Source organism: Hordeum vulgare, chromosome 5H (assembly GCF_904849725.1).
Source record: "Hordeum vulgare subsp. vulgare chromosome 5H, MorexV3_pseudomolecules_assembly, whole genome shotgun sequence".
Lineage (NCBI taxonomy): Eukaryota > Viridiplantae > Streptophyta > Magnoliopsida > Poales > Poaceae > Hordeum > Hordeum vulgare.
Window position 1 is genome coordinate 259,881,441 of NC_058522.1, and position 22,251 is coordinate 259,903,691.

The following is a 22,251-nucleotide window of genomic DNA, read 5'->3' on the forward strand; positions in this document are numbered from 1 at the left end:
AAGGATCAACCCAACTTGTAGCAACTACTCCTACTAGTGCCTAGAGACCGTATCACGCGCTAAAACTACTTGGGACCAGCTAAAATCAACTTTTATAGCTCAAGAACAGGGTCACCAAGGCAACAAGAATTCGCGCAGGATAAAGCACTAGAGCAAATACTAATTGGACCAATGGAGGAGTCACTTACCAAGGAGCAATTTCCCCAAAACAGTTAGGAGAATGGTGCTTTGATCAAGGAGATCGAAAATCACAGCCAAACGAGCAAGAACACGGATTTGAGCTGCGAAACAATTTTTTTCTGGAGGTGGAAGAAGAGGCTGGGAGCTGGAATAAGTGGAGGGGGTGCCTGTGGGCCCCACAAGCTTGCACCCCGCCACCAGGGGTGGTAGGTGGCGGTGGGGGGGCTTGTGGCCCACTGGTCAGGCCCCCTCACCAGCTCTCAGGCTCAGAAATTTTCAAAAATTCCAGAAAAATCATACTAAATTTTCAGGACCATCGAAGAACTTTTATTTTCGAGTTAATTTTCTCCGGGATGCTAAAACAGAAAACAAGAAAAGCTAAACTAATTCTATCATTTTTCTTCTAAGCAACAGAAAATGAAGACTCAAAACAGAGGTATGTGACTCTCTAATTCATCCGTTTCATGGTCATCGGAAGAAATTCGTCAATGGGGTTGATCAAGTCCTTATGAAAAAACCTTCTCGGATCGCAAGAGAGAACGGAGAATTTTCAAATAGCCACTAAGTCACCTCAATGGGGATATGGATCTCCCCAACAAGCAAATCATACTTCATCTTGACACGAGGAATAGGGCATTCAAAACTCCTAATGAGAATCGATGAAGTCTTTTCGATAGCATTGATGCAATGTACTGGATATCGTTTCTTCAGAAAGTGCACTGTGTGCTCATTACCATTGACATGGAAAGTGACATTGCATTTGTTGCAATCTATAACAACCTCTGCAGTGTTTAAAAAGGGTCTTCCGAGGATGATAGCCATGGCATCGTCCTCGGGAATATCCAAGATATCAAAGTCTGTTAAGATAGTGGTATTAGCAACCACAACATGCACATCCTCGCAAATGCCGATAGGGAAAGCAGTTGACTTGTCGGCCATTTGCAGAGAAATTTCAGTGGGTGTCAACTTATCCAACTCAAGTCTACGATAAAGAGAAAGTGGCATAACACTAACACCGGCTCCAAGGTCACATAAGGCAGTTCTTACGTAGTTTCCTTTAATGGAGCAAGGTATAGTGGGCACTCCAGGATCACCAAGTTTCTTAGGAGTTCCACCTTTGAAAGTGTAGTTGGCAAGCATGGTGGAGATCTCAAGATCTGGTATCTTCCGTTTATTAGTCACGATATCTTTCAAGTACTTGGCATACGGAGACATCTTGAGCATATCAGTTAACCACATCTGCAGAAAGACGGGTCTTATCATCTCAACGAAGCGCTCAAAATCCTCATCATCCTTTTTCTTGGATGGCTTAGGAGGAAAGGGCATAGGTCTCTGAACCCATGGCTCTCTTTCTTTACCATGCTTCCTAGCAGTAAAGTCATTCTTGTCGTATCTCTTAGGTTGTGGATTATCAGGATTAACCATAGGTTCAATCTCCACATCCTCATCATTGCTAGGTTGAGCGTTATTATGAACATCACTGTCCATATTGTCACCAGGTTCATGTTCATCACCTGATTGTGTTTCTGCATCAGACGCAGAAATATAATTAAGTTCTTCAGGTGTGACAGTATTTGGTGAACTGGCGTGCAGGTTTCTATCATCCTTCTTCTTCTCCTTAGGATGACTAGGTGTATCAGCATTGATTCCTTGAGAATCTTGATCAATTCTCTTAGGATGACCTTCAGGATACAAAGGTTCCTGAGTCATTTTTCCTCCTCTAGTAATGAATCTGACAGAGTTGTCATTTAGTTCATTGAGCAGGTCATTCTGAGCTTTAAGTACTTGTTCTACCTGAGTAGTAATCATAGAGGCATGTTTACTCAGAAGCTTCAGAGCATTGACATTTCTGTCTACACAAGCACTTAGATGGCTAAGCATACCAGCAGTTTGTTCCAAATGTCTGCTAACATAATCATTGAAACTCTGTTGTTTGGCAACAAAGTTGTCAAATTCATCAAAGCATAGGCTAGCAGGTTTATCAAAAGGAATATCACTCTCGTCAAACCTACGCAGAGAATTCACTTCTACTACCTGTATCGGGTTATCAAGACCGTGGATCTCTTCGATAGGTGGTAGATTTTTGACATCTTCAGCTCTAATGCCTTTCTCTTGCATAGATTTCTTGGCTTCTTGCATATCTTCGGGACTGAGGAATAGAATACCTCTTTTCTTAGGAGTTGGCTTAGGAGGTGGTTCAAGAATAGTCCAAGCATTATCGTTGATCAAGAGGTTATTCAGTAGAGTCTCAACTTGTTCTACAGTTCGTTCCCTAAAAACACAACCGACACAACTATCTAGGTGGTCTCTAGAGGCATCGGTAAGTCCGTTATAGAGGATATCAAGTATCTCGTTCTTCTTAAGAGGGTGATCAGGCAAAGCATTCTGTAGCTGGACGAGCCTCCCCAAGCTTGTGGAAGACTCTGTTCTTGGTTGAGCAAAGTTGTATATTTCCTGCAAGGCAGCTTGCTTCTTATGGACAGGGAAATATTTCTCACAGAAGTAATAGACCATCTCCTGGGGACTACGCACACATCCAGGAGCAAGAGAGGTGAACCAGGCTTTAGCATCATCCTTTAGAGAGAAAGGAAACAGCTTAAGGATATAGTAGCGGTAGATCTTCTCCTCATTAGTGAAAAGGTTGGCTATTTCGGATAGTTTGGCAAGATGGGCTATGACCATCTCAGACTCATAACCGTGAAAAGGATCAGATTCGACTAGAGAGATTATCTCAGGGTCGACAGAGAATTCATAATCCTTATCGGTGACAAAGATAGGCGAAGTGGCAAACTTCGGATCATTTTTCATCCTAACTTCCCAAGATTTTCCCTTCCACTTGAGAACTAATTTCTCAACGTCATAGGCATCCTCACACGCAAGAAAATCCTCAGCTATCTCTCCCTCCATAACGTAACCCTCAGGTATATCACGCAATTCATATCTAGGAGAGCTAGATCTAGCAGGAGCAAAAGCAGGTCCTATCTCAATAGCATCGGCTGTATCAGAAGCATTACGAGCATTGGTAGTAACTCTAGCAAGGCACATGCGACATATCAAGATTTCTAGCAGGAGGTGAAGTCGCAAACTTACTCATAACTGAAGGTGAATCAAGTGCAGAGCTAGATGGCAATTCCTTACCTCCCCTCGTAGTTGAGGGCAAGACTTTGGTCTTTGGATCCTTCAGATTCTTCATAGTGATCAGCAGATATAAATCCCAAGTGACTCAGAGAATATAGCAATACCTCCCCGGCAACGGCGCCAGAAAAATGCTGACGTCAGCTGTGTTTCCCTGGCAATAGCTCCAGAAAAGGGTTGATCCTGCAATCTCTAGTGTTAGCTAGACGAATGCTTATAACAACTAACCTTCTCCTGCAACGGCACCAGAAGAATGCTGATAGCACTCCCCGGCAACGGTGCCAGAAAAATGCTGACGTCAGCTGTGCTTCCCTGGCAATAGCTCCAGAAAAGGGCTGATCCTGGAATATCTAGTGTTAGCTAGACGAATGCTTATAACAACTAACCTTCTCCTGCAACGACACCAGAAGAATGATGATAGCACTCCCCGGCAATGAAATTGGAAGAATGTTGTTGATGGCCCACCAGCGCGTGGGTTCGGAGCAGTTTTCGAGGGTAGAGTATTCGCCCCAAATTTGTAGGTACGTCAGTCAGGAGGTGAGAGTATACTCTCAAGTATTAGCAGTTGAATTTGTTAGATTCAACCACACCTGAAAGATTAGTATCTGCAAGCACAATAGTGACAGCGAAGTAGTAACAGCGAAGTTGCGGGTATCAGCAGTGTAACGAGCAATAGCAGTGGCAAGGAACAACAGTAGTGACAGCAGTACCAAGTAGCAACAGTAGCAAGCGACAGTAGTAGCAACAGTAGGAGCAGAGCAAGACAAGTAACGGCAGTAGCAACAGTAGGACAAACTCGTAGGCATTGGGTCGGTGATTTGTTTGGATGATATTCATCATGCAACAGCTATAACACGGAGAGATAAGTGGCTAGCTCCTGTTCGTCAATGTGATGTAGGCATGCATTCCATGTGTCGTCATACGTCCTTAGGGAAAAGAACTTGCATGACATCTATTGTCCATCCCTCCAGTGGCAGCGGGGTCCAAAAGGAAACTATGGGATATTAAGGTTCTCCTTTCAATAAAGAACCGGACCAACGCATTGGCACTTGGTGAACACATGAACTCCTCAAACTATGGTCATCACCGGGAGTGGTTCCGGTTATTGTCACTCCGGGGTTGCCGGATCATAACACATAGTAGGTAACTACAACTTGCAAGATCAGATCTAAAACACACATATATTGGTGACAACATAATAATTTCAGATCTGAAATCATGGCACTGGGCCCTAGAGACAAGCATTAAGCATGGCAAAGTAGTAGCAACATCAAATCTCAAAACATAGTGGATACTAGGGATCAATCCCCATCAAAACTAACTCGATTACATGATAGATCTCATCCTACTCATCACCATCCAGCGAGCCTACGAATAGATTACTCACGAACGACGAAGAGCTTCATGGAATTGGAGAGGGAAGCAGGTTGATGATGACGATGGCGACGATTTCCCCTCTCCGGAGCCCAAGACGGACTCCACATCTGCCCTCCAAATGAAGAACAGGTGGTGGCGGCGCCTCCGTATCGAAAACGCGACGAAAACTTCTCTTTTTATTTTTTCTGGGACGAAAGACAACTTATAGAGCTGGAGTTGGGGTCGGGAGGTGCCTGTGGGCCCCACAATCCTGCCCACCGCCACCAGGGGGTGGCTGGTGGCAGAGCAGGGGCTTGTGGCACACTAGCCCACCCCCTCAGGTGGATTCTGGCGCAGGTATTTTTGATATTTTCCAAAACTGCTCCCCGTTAATTTTCAGGACGTTTGGAGAACTTTGATTTCTGCACAAAAATAACACCAAGGCAATTCTGCTGAAAACAGCGTCAGTCTAAGTTAGTTCCATTCAAATAATGCAAATTATAGTCCAAAACAAGGGCAAAAGAGTTTGGAAAAGTAGATACGTTGGAGACGTATCAGGAGACGACGGAAGGTGTAGAGGCGAGCGACGGCGCGGCTGCTCAGCCCAGATCGAGCTCGGGCAGGCTCCAAATGGGCCTGGCAGGTCCACTCGAGGTGGGACGCGACTGGGGTTAGGTGGGCACGGATTTTGAGGGAGAGAGAGAGTGGCTGCCTATTTATAGACATAGGGGCTAGGGTTGTCCGAATCAGGATTAGTTTTCGACCACGTGATCGCGATCCAACAGCCACGGACGCGGGGATGTCTAGGTGGCTGTGTACAGTAGGATAGCCGGGGATGAGAGGGAAATGGCACCCGACAACGTGATTTTTAAACACCGAAAAACGTTCGACGATAGACCGAATACGGTGCCGCTACGGTCGACCGTTCGGGTACGAGACGGACTCTGATTGCGACGAAAATTGGCACGCGGCCTACCTATATCTTAATAAGATCGCACGCCAAGTTTCAACACAATCAAAGAAAGTTTTATACACACTTTTAAAAAGAATGTTTACGCGATGCCGCGGGCGCGTGCGAGTGTGGTCGGGCTCAACACGGTCAACGACGAACACGGAGAGAACCGACAACTAATAACGGATGCAAGTTTTGAAAACTGGCGGCAACGAAGTGCCGATGCAATGCAGATGATGCGCATGATGCGATGATGATGCGACAAATAAAATAAACACACGCGACAACGGAATAAGAGGAGAATCTTCTGGAACGTCGGTCTCGGGCTGTCACATCTACCACGTCTAGTATCATTGTTATTTTGAAGGTCTGAGGTAGATGAGTTTGCGGAACTTCTCGAATATGTGTTGAGGGTTGTGGGTGTGCTTTTGTAGCTGATTACATTGAGTAGGTTCCTAGACCCGCAACTTGATAGCGTAACCAAGAAAAAAAATCTGGAGTTCTCAGGTGGGAATTTAAGTAGTTACCTAGGATTATCCTTCCAACAAATTCATAATGGGTGATGTATTTGTTTCTGTATTGTTTCTTAAACCTCATACGTTATTTTGTTGGAGTATGGTAATTCAAATTGCTTCAATGTCAAGTTGTAATTTCGTATATTTTCTAAGTGGTGTTCTCATATTTCTATGAGAGTGCCAATGTATTTGCTCAATCAATTGTCATGAAATTGTTTTCAACCGGTGTGCTCCTCTTCAAGTAATTCAATCCTTTCCCATATTTGCAAGATCCATCCTCATATTTGTTTCCGGAGTTCGTCTCATCTGTCCCAACTTGTCTTTGTTTTTCCCCATCCTCCCCACTTTTTCTTCAATGATTAATTCTCATCCAAGTGCCTTCATTTTCATTAGTTCTTCCACTATCTTCTCTTCCGTATTGTATTCGGTGATTCATTGTGAAGATGCTCGGTGCTAAGTTTATCATTCTTTGTTCTTGTTTTCTTCCCTGATGGATTCTATTCAAGCTTTCGATGTTCATCATATCCTTCCAATTTCCTAAATGCTTCCTGATACGTCTCAAACGTATCTATAATTTTTGATGGTTTCACGCTGTTATCTTGACAACTTTGGATGTTTTGTTTACCTTTTATATCTTTTTTGGGACTAACTTATTAACTCAGTGCCAAGCGCGAGTTCCTGTTTTTTCTGTGTTTTTGACTCTTTTCAGATCTGACTTAGGAACGGAGTCCAAACGGAATAAAATCCCCTAAACGATTTTTTCAAGAACAGAAGAAGATCAGGAGGCTTGAGGGCCAAGCAAGTGGGCCCACAGGGAGACCACAAGCCCTGTTGCCGCGGCCAGGGGGGAGGCCGCGGCAACCAAGCTTGTGGCCTCCCTGGCGCTCCCCTGCCCTAGGTCTTTGGCCTGTATATTCCCTAAAAATCCAGAAAAAATCAGCGCGTCCACGAAAACACTTTTCCGCCGCCGCAAGCTTCCGTTTCCGCGAGATCTCATCTGGAGACCCTTCCAGGTGCCCTGCCGGAGGGGACTTTGGATTTGGAGGGCTTCTTCATCAACATCATCACCCCTCCAATGACTCGTGAGTAGTTCACTTCATACCTACGGGTCCATAGTTAGTAGCTAGATGGCTTCTTCTCTCTCATGGATCTTCAATACAAAGTTCTCCATGATCTTCATGGAGATCTATCCGATGTAATCCTCTTTGGCGGTGTGTTTGTCGAGATCCGATGAATTGTGGATTTGTGATCAGATTATCTATGATATATATTTGAGTCTTTGCTGATTTCTTATATGCATGATTTGATATCCTTGTAAGTCTCTCCGAGTCTTGGGTTTTGTTTTGCCAACTAGATCTATGATTCTTGCAATGGGAGAAGTGCTTGGTTTTGGGTTCTTACCGTGTGGTGACCTTTCCCAGTGACAGTAGTGGCAGCAAGGCACACATCGTGTAGTTGCCATCAAGGGTAACAAGGTGGGCTTTGTTGTAGATATGAGATTGTCCATCTACATCATGTCATCTTGCTTAAGGCGTTACTCTGTTCTTTTCGACTTAATACACTAGATGCTTGCTGGATAGCGGTTGACGTGTGGAGTAATAGTAGTAGATGCAGAAAGTATGAGTCTACTTGTTTTGGACGTGATGCCTATAGATATAATCATTGCCATAGATGACGTCACGTCTTTGCGCAGTTCTATCAATTGCTCGACAGTAATTCGTTCACCCACCGTCTACTTGCTTTCATGAGAGAAACCAATAGTAAACACTACGGGCCCCGGGTCTATTCACACCTATCGTTTACACCTCCGCTTTTACTTTGCTTTGTTACTTTGTTGCTTTCAGTTCTCACTTGGCAAACAATCTATAAGGGATTGACAACCCCTTCATAGCGTTGGGATCAAGCTTTTTTGTGTTTGTGCAGGCACTTTTGATACTCCTTCACTGGATCGATACCTTGGTTCTCAAAATTGAGGGAAATACTTACCACCGCTGCGCTACATCACCCTTTCCGCTTCGAGGGAACACCAATGCAAGGCTCCAAGGCCAAGGGGAAATCTTTTGCATATTTTCCTAGGAAGTCCCTAAAGGCATAGCTGTAGCAGAAGGATTCCTGGTGCCTTTGCTGAGGAGTATCAAGAACAGTCTCCCGACAGCACGTGTTTCTGGTGCCGTTGGAAGGTCTTTTGTTGCATCAGTAGAAGTATTTCTGGCACCTTTGCCGGGGAAGGAAAGATCTATCCAAGTAGGTCTCACAAACTCATCTCTTGCATTTACTTTTTTTGCCAGTTGCCTCTCATTTTCCTCTCCCCCACTTCACATTTGCCTTTCTCCTTTGCCGTTTTATTTTGCCTTTCTCCTTTGCCTTTTTCGTTTGCCTTTTTCGTTTGCCCTTTTCTCTCGCTTGCCTTTCCTTTGCTTGTGTGCTATGTGTCTTTAATGTGCTTGCATCTTTGCTTGCTGAAAATCTAGTGATATGGATCCTCATCCACTTGCTAATCTCTTTAAGAGATCCAATTATGTTGATCCAATTGCTAGAGAGTTGAGTGCACTTGACTTTCTTTATGGAGTTTTGCTTGAGATGTGATTCACGAGGGCTCCTTGAATGAAAAGAATGATTGCAATGGTTTCACTATAAATTCTATTAGTGACAATCATGCTAAAAATATGCAAAACCCTAAGCTTGGGGATGCTAGTTTTGCTATGTCCACTACTTGTTGCAATAATCATGATTGGGGTGATGATCTTTCTTATGATCTTGAAAATTTGTTCAAACCTCATGATGAATATGATATTTGCAATAATATTGAAAGTGGGTTTGGAGAAGTCATGAGTTTAGTTGATGATAATCCCACTATTTTTGAAGAGCGTCAACTTTGCATGCATGTGGATCATGAAAAGAATATCCTATGGGATAGCTATATTGTTGAATTTGAATATGATCCCACATGTAATTTCTATGAGAGAGGAAAATATTTTGGTAGAAACTTTCATCTTACCAAATTACCTCTCGTTATGTTGAGATTGCTATTGTCTCTTTCTTCTTCCTTGCATATGGTAACGATTGGTTGTCTTGACAATCTGTTTTCCTATAAAATGCATATGCATAGGAAGTATGTTAGACTTAGATGTGATTGTCACATGCTTTATGATGCTCTTGTTGTGCTTCAATTCTTGTCTTTTGTGTGAGCATCATTGAATTATCAATGCCTAGCTAAGGGCGTTAAACAATAGCGCTTGTTGGGAGGCAACCCAACGAATCTATCCTTTTTCTTTCTGTTTTGTGTTTTTCACACTTTCATAATTCTGTTATGATTGCGTTTTTTGTGTTTCTTTTTGCGTTTGTGCCAAGCAAAACCGTTATGATTAGTCTTGGGGATGATCGTTTGGTCATGCTAGAAAAGATAGAAACTTTCTGCTCACGAAAAGAATTTTCATTTTTTCTGTAAGAGCTTTTGAGTTGATTCTTTTTGTTGCTGATTGCTATGCAAATTCTTTAGACTGTCGTAATTGTTCGGAATTTTTGTAGTAATAGAAGTATACAGATTGCTACAGACTGGTCTGCTGTTAACATATCCTATTTTTGTTGTGTTGGTTGCTTATTTTGATGAAACTATGGATAGTATCGGGGGGTATTAGCCATGGAAGATTGAAAATACAGTAACCCAACATCAGCATAAGTAGAATTCAAATTTGCTGCAGTATCTAAGGAAGTGGTGGTTTGCTTTCTATACTAATGTTATCACGAGTTTTTGTTTAAGTTTCGTGTTGTGAAGTTTTCATGTTTTGGGTGAAGTTCTTATGGATAAAAAGATAAAGAGTGGCAAGAGCTCAAGCTTGGGGATTCCCAAGGCACCCCAAGAGATTCAAGGATGCCGTAAAAGCATAAGCTTGGGGATGCCCCGGGAAGGCATCCCCTCTCTCGTCTTCAATCCATCAGTAACGTTACTTGGGGCTATATTTTTATTCACCACATGTTATGTGTTTTGCTTGGAGCGTCTTGTATCGTAGGAGTCTTTTATTTTTGTTGTGTCACAATCATCCTTGCTGCACACTTAGATAGAGAGAGACATGCACTCACCGTGATTTTATCGAGCTTCACTTATATCCTTTGGTAGACAATTCAGCTTACATGTGCTTCACTTATATCTTTTAGAGCACGGCGGTGTGTGGCTTGGTATTTGATCTATGCTTTGAAAGTAGTCTCAAAAGGGGTAGTTATCCAAAGGGATACGAAAACTTCCACCTTCATGTGCATTGAATAGTTAGAGAAGTTTGATTCATCTCAACTAGTTTTGAGTTGTGGTTATGGTAATATTGAAGTTATATTAGTAAGGTGTTGTGGATCTAGAGATACTTGTGTTGAAGTTAGTGATTGCCGTAGCATGCACGTATGGTGAACCGCTATGTGATGAAGTCTGAGCATGATTAGTCCATTGATTGTCATCCTTTGTGTGGCAGTCGGGATCGCGCGATGGTTTATACCTACCAACCCTTCCCCTAGGAGTATGCGTTGAATGCTTTGTTTCGATTACTAATAAAACTTTTGCAACAAGTATATGAGTTATTCATGAGTAATGTTGAGTCCATGGTTTAGATGCACTTTCACCTTCCACCATCAATATCTTCTTTAGTGCCGTGCAACTTTCGCCGGTGCACAAAACCCACCATTAGCCTCCCTTAAAACAGCCACCATACATACCTACTATGGCTTTTTCAAAGTCATTCCGAGATATATTTCCATGCAACTACCACCATGACATGTGCCACCACGTCTACATTGCCATTGCATGATCATAATTAGCTAGCATGATGTTTCCATTTATGTCTATGCCATGCTAGATCATTGTCACGGTACACTACTGAAGGCATTTCATATAGAGTCATCGTTGCTCTAAGTTTTGAGTTGTAAGTTTGATGATCATCATTGATGGAGCATTGTCCCATGTGAGGAAATAAAAGAGGCCAAAGATGCCCACCAAAAAAAAGAGGCCAAAGAGCCCATCCCAAAAAAGGAGAGAGAGAAAAAGAGAGAAGGGACATTGCTACCACCTTTCCACACTTGTGCATATTAAGCACCATGATCTTCATGGTTGAGAGTCTCTCGTTTTGTCACCACCATATAGCTAGTGGGAAATTTTCATTATATAACTTGGCTTGTATACTCCAATGATAGGCTTCCTCAAAATTGCCTTAGGTCTTCGTGAGCAAGCAAGTTGTATGCACACCCACTAGTTTTCTTTAAGAGCTTTCACATACTCTTAGCTCTAGTGCATCATTTGTATGGCAATCCCTACTCATTCACATTGATATCTATTGATGATCATCTCCACAGCTCATTGATATGCCTAGTTAATGTGATCATCTTCTCCTTGTTTGTCTTGCAACCTCCACCACACTCCACACCACTTATAGTGCTAAAACCATGGCTCATGCTCATGTATTGCGTGAGAGTTGAAAAGGTTTGAGAAAGTAAATGTGTGAAAACAATTACTTGGCCAATACCGGGGTTGTGCATGATTTAAATTCATTGTGCAATGATGATAGAGCATAGCCAGACTATATGATTTTGTAGGGATAACTTTCTTTTGGCCTTGTTATTTTGAAAGTTCATGATTACTTTGCTAGTTTGCTTGAAGTATTATTGTTTCCACGTCAATAGAAAACTATTGTTTTGAATCTAATGGATCTGAATATTCACGTCACATAAGAGGAGTTACAAAGGACATCTATGCTATGTAGCATGAAAGCATCAGAAATTCATTCTTTATCACTTCCCTACTCGAGGACGAGCAGGAGTTAAGCTTGGGGATGCTTGATACGTCTCAAACGTATCTATAAGTTTTGATGGTTTCACGCTGTTATCTTGACAACTTTGGATGTTTTGTTTACCTTTTATATCTTTTTTGGGACTAACTTATTAACTCAGTGCCAAGCGCGAGTTCCTGTTTTTTTCTGTGTTTTTGACTCTTTTCAGATCTGATTTTGGAATGGACTCCAAACGGAATAAAATCCCCAAAATGATTTTTTTCCAGAACGGAAGAAGATTAAGAGGCTTGAGGGACAAGCAAGTGGGCCCACAGGGAGCCCACAAGCCCTGTTGCCGTGGCCAGGGGGGAGGCCGCGGCAACCAAGCTTGTGGCCTCCCTGGCGCTCCCCTGCCCTAGGTCTTTGGCCTATATATTCCCTAAAAATCCAGAAAAAATTATGGCATCCACGAAAACACTTTTCCACCGCCGCAAGCTTCCGTTTCCGCGAGATCTCATCTGGAGACCCTTCCCGGTGCCCTACCGGAGGGGACTTTGGAGTTCGAGGGCTTCTTCATCAACATCATCGCCCCTCCTATGACTCGTGAGTAGTTCACTTCAGACCTACGGGTCCGTAGTTAGTAGCTAGATGGCTTCTTCTCTATCTTGGATCTTCAATACAAAGTTCTCCATGATCTTCATGGAGATCTATCCGATGTAATCCTCTTTGGCGGTGTGTTTGTCGAGATCCGATGAATGGTGGATTTGTGATCAGATTATCTATGATATATATTTGAGTCTTTGCTGATTTCTTATATGCATGATGTGATATCCTTGTAAGTCTCTCTGAGTCTTGGGTTTTGTTTGGACAACTAGATCTATGATTCTTGCAATGGGAGAAGTGCTTGGTTTTGGGTTCTTACCGTGTGGTGACCTTTCCCAGTGACAGTAGGGGCAGGAAGGCACACATCATGTAGTTGCCATCAAGGGTAACAAGGTGGGCTTTGTCGTACATATGAGATTGTCCATCTACATCATGTCATCTTGCTTAAGGAGTTACTCTGTTCTTTTGGACTTAATACACTAGATGCATGTTGGATAGCGATCGACGTGTGGAGTAATAGTAGTAGATGCAGAAAGTATCGGTCTACTTGTTTTGGACGTGATGCCTATGGATATAATCATTGCCATAGATGACGTTACGACTTTGCGCGGTTCTATCAATTTCTCGACAGTTATTCGTTCACCCACCGTCTACTTGCTTTCATGAGAGAAGCCACTAGTAAACACTATGGCCCCGGGGTCTATTCACACCTATCGTTTACACGTCCGCTTTTGCTTTGCTTTGTTACTTTGTTGCTTTCAGTTCTCACTTGGCAAACAATCTCTAAGGGATTGACCACCCCTTCATAGCGTTGGGAGCAAGCTTTTTGTGTTTGTGCAGGCACTTGTGATACTCCTTCACTGGATCGATACCTTGGTTCTCAAAACTGAGGGAAATACTTACCACCGCTGCGCTACATCACCCTTTCCGCTTCGAGGGAACACCAACGCAAGGCTCCAAGGCCACGGGGAAATCCTTTGCATATTTGCCTAGGAAGTCCCGAAAGGCGTAGCCGTAGCAGAAGGATTCCTAGTACCGTTGCTGAGGAGTATCAAGAACAGTCTCCCGTCAGCACGTGTTTCTGGCGCCGTTGGAAGGTCTTTTGTTGCACCAGCACTTCCCATGTTGGAAATTCTCATCCAAGCCTCTCTTGGTTTTCGGCCATCTCTATCCTATCCGGATTGCAGAAGATATCTCACAAGATTCGTATTTTCATTCAATCCTTTCAATTATTTTTGAGGGTCTCACCTCATTAAGTTCTTAATTTGTACCGGTGTATTCTTTCTTAGCAACCGTTTCAACGATGTTCTCTTTTGAGTTGCCCATAACCCACCGGGTTTCCGAGGATCATACCTGCCTTTTTCCAATCTTTTCTCAAGATTGTCCTCATGTTTTTTTTTCAAATATGACGTAAGAATGAATTCCATCAGTCATATTCCTTTTCCAAGATCGCTTAGCATTATTTCCATCGTTGCCTCAACCGTTCTTATTCATTTTTCGGAGTGTCTCAGTGATTCTTGGTCTTGTTTCTCGTCATCGTTCTCAGTGTTGAAGAACGAAGAAGAGTTCATCTTGAATCTTGGTTTGTTCTTGCATATTTGTGGTTTAAGCTTCATGCTATCATCTTAATTGTTTCGATCATGAGAATTCGTTCCGGTGCATTTGAGTGTTGCCTTCATTTCTCGATCATCCGAAGGGCATCATTTTAGAAGATTTCTTTGTTCTTAGCTTTCAACTTTCATGTATCTCCATTTGTTGAAGTATTCTCATTCATTCTAATTCTTACCGGTGTCTCGTTGAAGACTTCTTCAAGTGTGCAATATCTTTCTTCATTCTTTCTAGAAGAATAAGTGGTATGCTAAATCCGTTACTTGTCATCAATTTAACTTGATGAAGGATAAGCATACAATAATTCTTATTCTTGTTTCATCAAGGTGATTTCAATCCTTCTTCCAGAGTTTGTTCATGATATCTAATTCTCAATTTTAATTGCTCACCATTTCTTTTCCGGAGTTCCAATATTTTTTCAAGTATCTCTTCACGAAGTTGCATCTAAATGCTTGCAAGGTTAATCTTATTCTCTTCAACCTTCAGGTCTTTTGATTATCCTTTTGCATATGGAGGTTCTTCAATATTTTGTCGGAGGAGCTCAAGTATTCCTTCTCTTGCATTCCAAAGTGCAATTATTTCTCCATTATCCTTTGAGGTGGCGTTATAGCATTCTTGATTCATGAGGAGTCTCGAAGATAATTTGTTTCAAGAGCAAGATGTTTAAACCCACCAATTTATTTGATCATGAGATATTGTCAACCCATGATTTCTTCATTGAAGCCATCGTGGGTTGGATTTCGCCTAAAGCTTTTCCTAAGGGTTGTTTTTATTATGGTGATTATCATTGATACATGTTCTCAATGTATCCTATTAGTGAAAGAAGTTTTGCTTATCTTGTTGCTCCCACGCAATCTTGTTTTCTATTAGTGGCCAGTTGTCACCTCATAATTTTGAGATGTTTTCCATAAGCCCTCAACAAGTTTATTCTTTCGTTGTTGATCTTACAACAACTCCATTCAATCCTTCCTTGTAAGATGCTTTTAAAATCCAATTGTGGTAGAAATTGTCATTTTCTTCTCCGTTCTTTTCTTTCCTACCAGCTAGTTTCTGTTCTTCCGTTCCAGAGGCATTGTGATGTTGCTCTATTTGACCATCATCTCATTTTATCAAGATCATGTTCTTTTCTTGCTTGTCCATTTAATAAGAGAGTTGTGTCATATTTTCAATTCTTTCCATCTTATCAAGTTTTGCTTGTCTTTTCTACCGAAGTGCTGCCCAAATTTCTTGTGAATTCTTGCTTGTTTCTCGTGCAATTCTTCATCTCTTTGCAACCTTCAAGTTACATTGGTTCCACTCGTTTGTCAAAGAAGCAACTAAGTTTTACTTCTTCCTCTTTCTCTTTCTCTTCTCATTCTAAGATCTCGGGTCGAGATCTCTTGTTAGTGGAGGAGAGTTGTAACAGCCCGAGACGGACGCTCCAGAAGATTGCCTTCTTATTTCCATTCTCGTTGTGTGATATATTTTGTTGTCGCATTCATCAATGTATCATTCGCATCATCCGCATTGCATCGGCACTCCGTTGACGTCATTTCTCAAAACTTGCATCCGTTGTTAGTTGCCGGTTCTCTCCGTTTTTGTCGTTGACCGTTTCGGATCCAACCACACACGCAACGCCCACGGCATCGTTAAAATGTTGATTTTCAAAGTGCATATTAAACATTCTCGTAATGGATTGAGGCATGCGGTCTTATTTTAATGTAAGTAGACCGGTACCAAATTTTGTTGCATTCGAAGTCCGTTTGATAGCCCAATCGTTAATTATATAGCGACCCTATAGCCGGTTTATTTGTGATATGTTTCGGTATTTCAAAACATGTGCCAGGCCGCACAATCTCTCTCTCATCTCAGCCTAGCCCATCTACACAGCCCACTAAACCCACACAGCCTACCTCTCCGTGCGGAGCCGTCCAATCTCCATCGTATGGTCCGAAAATGGAGCAAACACCAAACCCTAGACCCCCGTGCTTTAAATAGAGACCCTCCCATGCCATTTTAAGCTCTCTCTCTCCTTCCTTGAGATCCCCACCGCCAGCCACCTCTCCCCGCCGCCAACGGGCACCTCCACCACTTCCTCATCTTCGGGCTGGCCCAGATCCGCCCCTCGAAGCCCATCTCGGCCCGACCGTCGCTGCTCCCACAGGAGCTCCTCCCTGCATCATCATGTGCCATGGATGGAGTGCTCCTCTACCTCGCGCCTCGCTGGTTGTCTGTCGTAGGACAACCCCGATGACGTCGCTCCCGGAGAAGGCCAGACCCCTCACCAACTTCTCTCTTTTCTTCCTCCTTCCATTTTTCTCTCTCACCCCTGGGGATCTCTTTGTCCCGCAAGTACCAAGCCGCCATGGTTGTCGGCTCGAGCTCCCCGGTCATCGCCTCACCATCGATCTGGCCGACATGGATCTCCCTGTCCACGCCGTGCTCGGATCCGGCCAAGGCCTGACCATCCTCACCATCCTCACCATCCGCCAGAGTTCGCTGCAGCATCGTAGTTTGGTATCTTGTGTGCTCCTCCCACTTGTCACTTGCGCCCGTTGACCGAGTGCTCGCCTTGCTTGCGTGCCGCATTTGCCGCGCGAGTAGTCAGTAGGCCAGCGTGCCTCAGGCCCAGCCCTAAGCCGCAGTGCTGCACCAGGCCGTGTTGTGCAAACCGCCTTATTTAGCTTCGTCCGCCCGGAGTCAGCCCATCCGGCCTCTCCAAGGCCAGTGAGCAACCGCCCTCCGTGTCCCGCAACCCATCACCGACGGCCACACGGCTCAGCTGGGCCGAAGCCCATGGTGAGCGCCACCCTAAACTCCGCCATGTGCGATGCATACTCATGTTGCGCCGATGTTGCTTTTCATCCAATATGCGAGATTCGGCACGCGTATTTTTTTGCCATTGCGAATTTGTCCATTTCCAGGGATTTACTTAACTACAAATTTTGTCATGTTCTTAAAATGCTAATAATTAAATAACCATGCATCGGATTAAAAAATTTATATATGTAAAATGTTCAGAATTTTGTGTAGATTAATAATATCCAACTTTCATGCATGATAAAAATATTTAACTTGATGGTTTCACGTTTTTGCGTAGATGTCATAATCTTGCATAATTGTTATGTTATTTTTTTAAAGTAAATACCCACATGTTACATATGATTTTCGGGTAGAAAAATCCATAGAATCCATCTGTGCAATTAGTTTTGTAAATTCAGCAAGTTTGTGTGCATGCTATTTAGTTGTGATGCCCTTTTTTTATTGTGTGATTTAATCCATGCATCATACGAACTTTTGTTGAACATGAGATGCGCCCTTTGTGATGTGTACTAGCCCCTGGTAATTTATTTGCCATGAAATCCATGTTAAAATGTTTAGAACCCCCCTTTGTGATGATCTATTTCACAACTAAATAATCGTGGCTCGGATTTAAATAAACTTTATATGAAAAATGTTCTACTCTTCGTGATCTACATGATTATGGCATTTGTATGCATAATAGGTTGCATATACATGCTCAAATCTCTCTTGCAAGTATATCATGAATACATCTAAAATGTTATTTTATTCAATCTTGCATGGATTATTGCAACTAATCCATAGGTCTTTTGCATGTGGTTCCTTCATGGGATTGTCCTATGTGATGTCTACTTTGATATCATGCCTCTGGATGCCATGTAAATTATCATTAACATGTTCATTTGTTGCTTCCAAGGTGCTATCACGTTAAAACTGCTAATATGTGTTTGTTAAAGTTCCATTTTGCGAAGTTCGAATTAGGCAAACCATGCCTCTTTTGAATATGTGCAATGGAGTGATTTGTAGTATGATATGTCTAGTTATTGTCAGTAGGTTTCCCATGCCATGTATGTCATGCTTAGCTATATTTTTCATCATGTTAACATGCCATGAAAGTGTTGCTTATTGTAGGGTCAAAATTATTCTAAGTCTGAGAATCTGATTATTTCAGAATGTCATGTTGTAGGGATGCTAGCTATGAATGTGTGCTTAATTAGACCTTGCTGGAGTGGAATAAAATGAAATGCATCATGCCTACTAGGTAAATTTTCATGCCATTATATGCCCTGTAGCATGTGTTTTCTTGCTACCAATATGCCATCATGGTAAAACTGCACCGTGAAAGCTGATAATTTTACGAAGTCTGAAACTGTGTTTAAGTAGCCATTTCGTGAGCTCATTTCCTAGTGATCCATGCTTCTATTTAATTTGCTGTTAGGATATGATTGTTGTGCATCTTGTCATCTACTACTCAATATATTATTTGTGCATTTTAGAATCCTGTTGGTGGCTGTTTTGCTGTGTATAAAATGCCATGTTGTTGTTTTGGGCAGATTATCACTATAACTTGTATTAGTTGCCTTTGTTGAACCGTTGCTCCGTTTTGAACATGGCATGTATGAAACTTTCTTAGAATCTCATGTAGTTTCATAATATCTTGCTGCATTCATGATTTGGTATGGTTGTGGTTGTCAGTTGCATACGGTTTGCATTCTTGACATATTATCTTGTGTTGGTCATATCTTTTAGGCCGTAACTCCATTTTAGACCATCTATATATGTAAATCGACTAGAATGACGTGTAGTATCACATGATGAAATTTGTTTCCCTATGAATATAAAAATTTGTTTAGTTCAGATCTGGTCCAATTTCGAAATTAACATATGGGGTCTCTTTGGAAATACTATAAGTTGTTTCCTACCTCATTTAATATACCTAGATAGTGTAGTTTATTTATGCTTCACCTCTTGCCATGTTTAATGACATTTAATATTGTCATGTACCTAAATTGGAGTGAACTAAGTAATTCAAAAATGAGTTTCGTCAATATGAAACTCGTTGCATATTGAGCTTCACTTAATGTGTAGGAGTTGATTGTTGTGCTTTGTCATACCATGCATAATTAATTGAACATTCTTCATATTTGTTTGCGAATCATGTCATGCATATGTGGTGTTGTATCGTGTGTTGATTGTTATTTCCGGATTGCTTCTTCTTGATAGAGTTCCACAAGCGTGTCGGAGTGTGAGGATTCATTTGGCTATGTTGGTTCGTCTACTTCACGGATTCATTCTTCTTCCAAGCGGGGATCTCAGGCAAGATGATCATTTCCCTAGATACCACTACTATCATTGCCATGCTAGTTGTCTCATTTATATCGCTATGTCTCGCTATCAACCACCTATTATGTCAATTCTCCAAACATTGCCATGAAAAGCCTCTAACCCCTCCACATCCCAGCAAACCATTGTTTGACTATGTTACCGCTTTCTCAACCCTTTCTTATAGCTTTGCTAATTGCAGGTGCAAGTTGCTTTACATGTGACAACATGGATTGCTTGATATATCACACTATTATTTCTATTTAATTTAATGCACATATATACTTCGCAAAAGGTGGAAGGCTTGGACTTCTAGCTTAGTGTTTTGTTCGATATTTGTCGCCCTAGTTACTTATGTACCGGTGTTATGTTCCATATTGAGCGCACCTAACATGCTTGGGGTTGTTATGGGGACCCCCCTTGAATATTTGTCTTAGACTAAAACTCTTCCGGCAAGTCCCAACTTTGGTACTACATTTGACTAATAACTAATAAAATTGCATAGGGACCCGTCGACCCACGTGGATAATTAATCAACCCCTGGGCCAGTGCTCCTCATGAGTGTTGTTCCGAACTAAGCGATGTACGGTGCGCCCTGTTTACCCGGGGTCTTAGCCAACCCGAAAACTAGCTCATCCGGTCATGCCCTGAGAACGAGATACGCGGTTCCTATCGGGTCTGTAGGCACACCGATAAGCCTTGATGGATTTGTTTTACCATATACGAAATATATTGTGCACGAGATTCTGAAGATACTTTGGCTATCTCTAGGTTGAGATTTTCCAACGGAATTCCAAGGACACTACGGCCTTTTTCCGTGGTTGAGGTTTTCTATGCAGCTTGTGGTTATTTTGATGGATGAGTTGGAGTACCAGGCAGGGTTAAATCTTTCGGAAAGCCGTGCCCATAGTCATGTGGCAACTAGGAAACTTGTTTAACACCCAATCATAGCAAACTTGAAGTAAGATTAATTAAAATATGCCAACTGTGTTCGTAACCGTAAGTGTCTCTTCTCGTGAGCTCTATAGACTCGTATGTAGATGTTCAAGATCATTTCTTGATCATTATTATTTCACTTATGTTTATGTGTAGATCATCCCCCTCTTATTCTTGTACTCGTAAGTTAGCCACAAAAATAAATGCTTAGTGCCGCTGCAGCCTCACCACTTAACCATACCTCACCCATTAAGCTTTGCTAGTCTTGATACCTTTGAAAATGAGATAGCTGAGTCCGTGTGGCTCACAGATTACAACAACAACTGTTGTAGGCACAGGTAAAGTGATACTTTGACATGAGCGCGATGATTTTTCTATTTGGAGTTTCTTCTTCTTCTTCATGGATCTAGGATGGGTTCCAGGACGACAGCCTGGGATAGCAATGATGGACATCGTTTTTTATCATTTGATTTTGTCCGTAGTCGGACCCTAATCTTCTGAATGGTGATTGAATGTATGTTTGTATTGAGATGATCATGATTAGCTTGTGGTGAGTGTAAGACAATTCCATATACTCATCTCTTCTTTACATGTACTTCAAGCGATATCCGTTCTTGCGAAACGACGAGATGCACTTTTATCCCTGTCGAGGCCCTCGTTCCAAAATAAGGATAGGCTCGCATCTTGGGCGCTACACAACTCCAAGGGTAAAGTACTTGGTCTCGCTAAGGTGGCCATATCTCATGATAGTTCCATTCAAAATGGCATTCTTGTTGAATCCCTTGGATATAATCTTCTTTCCGTATCTAGATTTGCAGATTTTGGTTTCAATGTGCTATTTACGGAAGTTTATTACCAAGTGTTTCGTCAATATAATAATAACATGGTATTTCCTTGTTTTTGTTGAGGTGATCTATACATTGTCGATTTCAATAAAAAATCCAAACATCGTACATGTCTTAGTACAAAATCTTCTAAAGGTTGGTTATGGTATAGAAGGCTAGGACATGTTGGTATGTGTAATCTTGACAGGCCTATCAAAGGTGATCATATGCTAGGTGTTAAAGATGTTATCTTCGAAAAAGATAGACTATGGTGTTTATCAGGCAAGAAAACTAGTCATTGGAAGTCATCCTGTGAAGAATATTATGACTACTAGAAGGCCACTCGAGCTGCTTCACATGGATCTCTTTAGTTCCAACACTTACTGGAGCCTCGATGGAAATTATTTTGGTCTAGTTATTATTGATGATTTTTCCAGAATTACGTGGGTATTCTTTCTTGATGACAAGTCGCACGTACAAAAGATCTTCAAGAACTTCACTCGAAAAGCCCAAAATTAGTTTGAAGTGAAGAACAAGAAAGTTCAGAGCGACAACAGATTTGAGTTCAAGAACACAAATGTGGATACTTTTCTTGACGAATAGGGTATCTAACATGAGTTCACGGCGACGTACACACCTCCGCAAAATGGAGTTGTTGAGAGGAATTACCAGACTCTCATAGAGATGGCTAGAACGATGTTTGACGAATACAAGATGCCAAGACACTTTCAGGCAAAGGTCGTGGAAATAGTTTGTCATGACACAAACTGACTCTACTTACACAAGCTTCTCGGTAAAACAACATACGAGCTAGTCACAAGTAATAAACAGCAAGTTGTATACTTTCGGGTATTCGGCTCAAAGTGCTACATTCTTGATAAGCATCGTCATTCTAAATTTGCTCCCAAATCTCATGAAGGTTTCCTACTTGGTTACAGATCAAACTCTCACACTTACTGTGTCTACGACAACTTCACTCGAAAAGTTGATGAGACGGTAAATGTGAAGTTTGGTGAATCTAATGGTTCGCAAGTCGAACAATTGCCAAATGATGTAGGAGATAATTAACCTTCGGAAGCCATATGTTTGATGCATATAGCCAAGATTTTTTGCCCAAGTGTACTCCTACTGCTAAGATGCTCAAGACCCTCAAGGTAAGTATATGCATCATATCCTTGTTTAGGATGATCTCTTGTCTCTTGCACATATTGTTTGCAAGAGTGAATCTTGAACATGGAAATCTTTCATTCACATATGTTTGATGCATATAACCAAGATTCACATGACTTGTC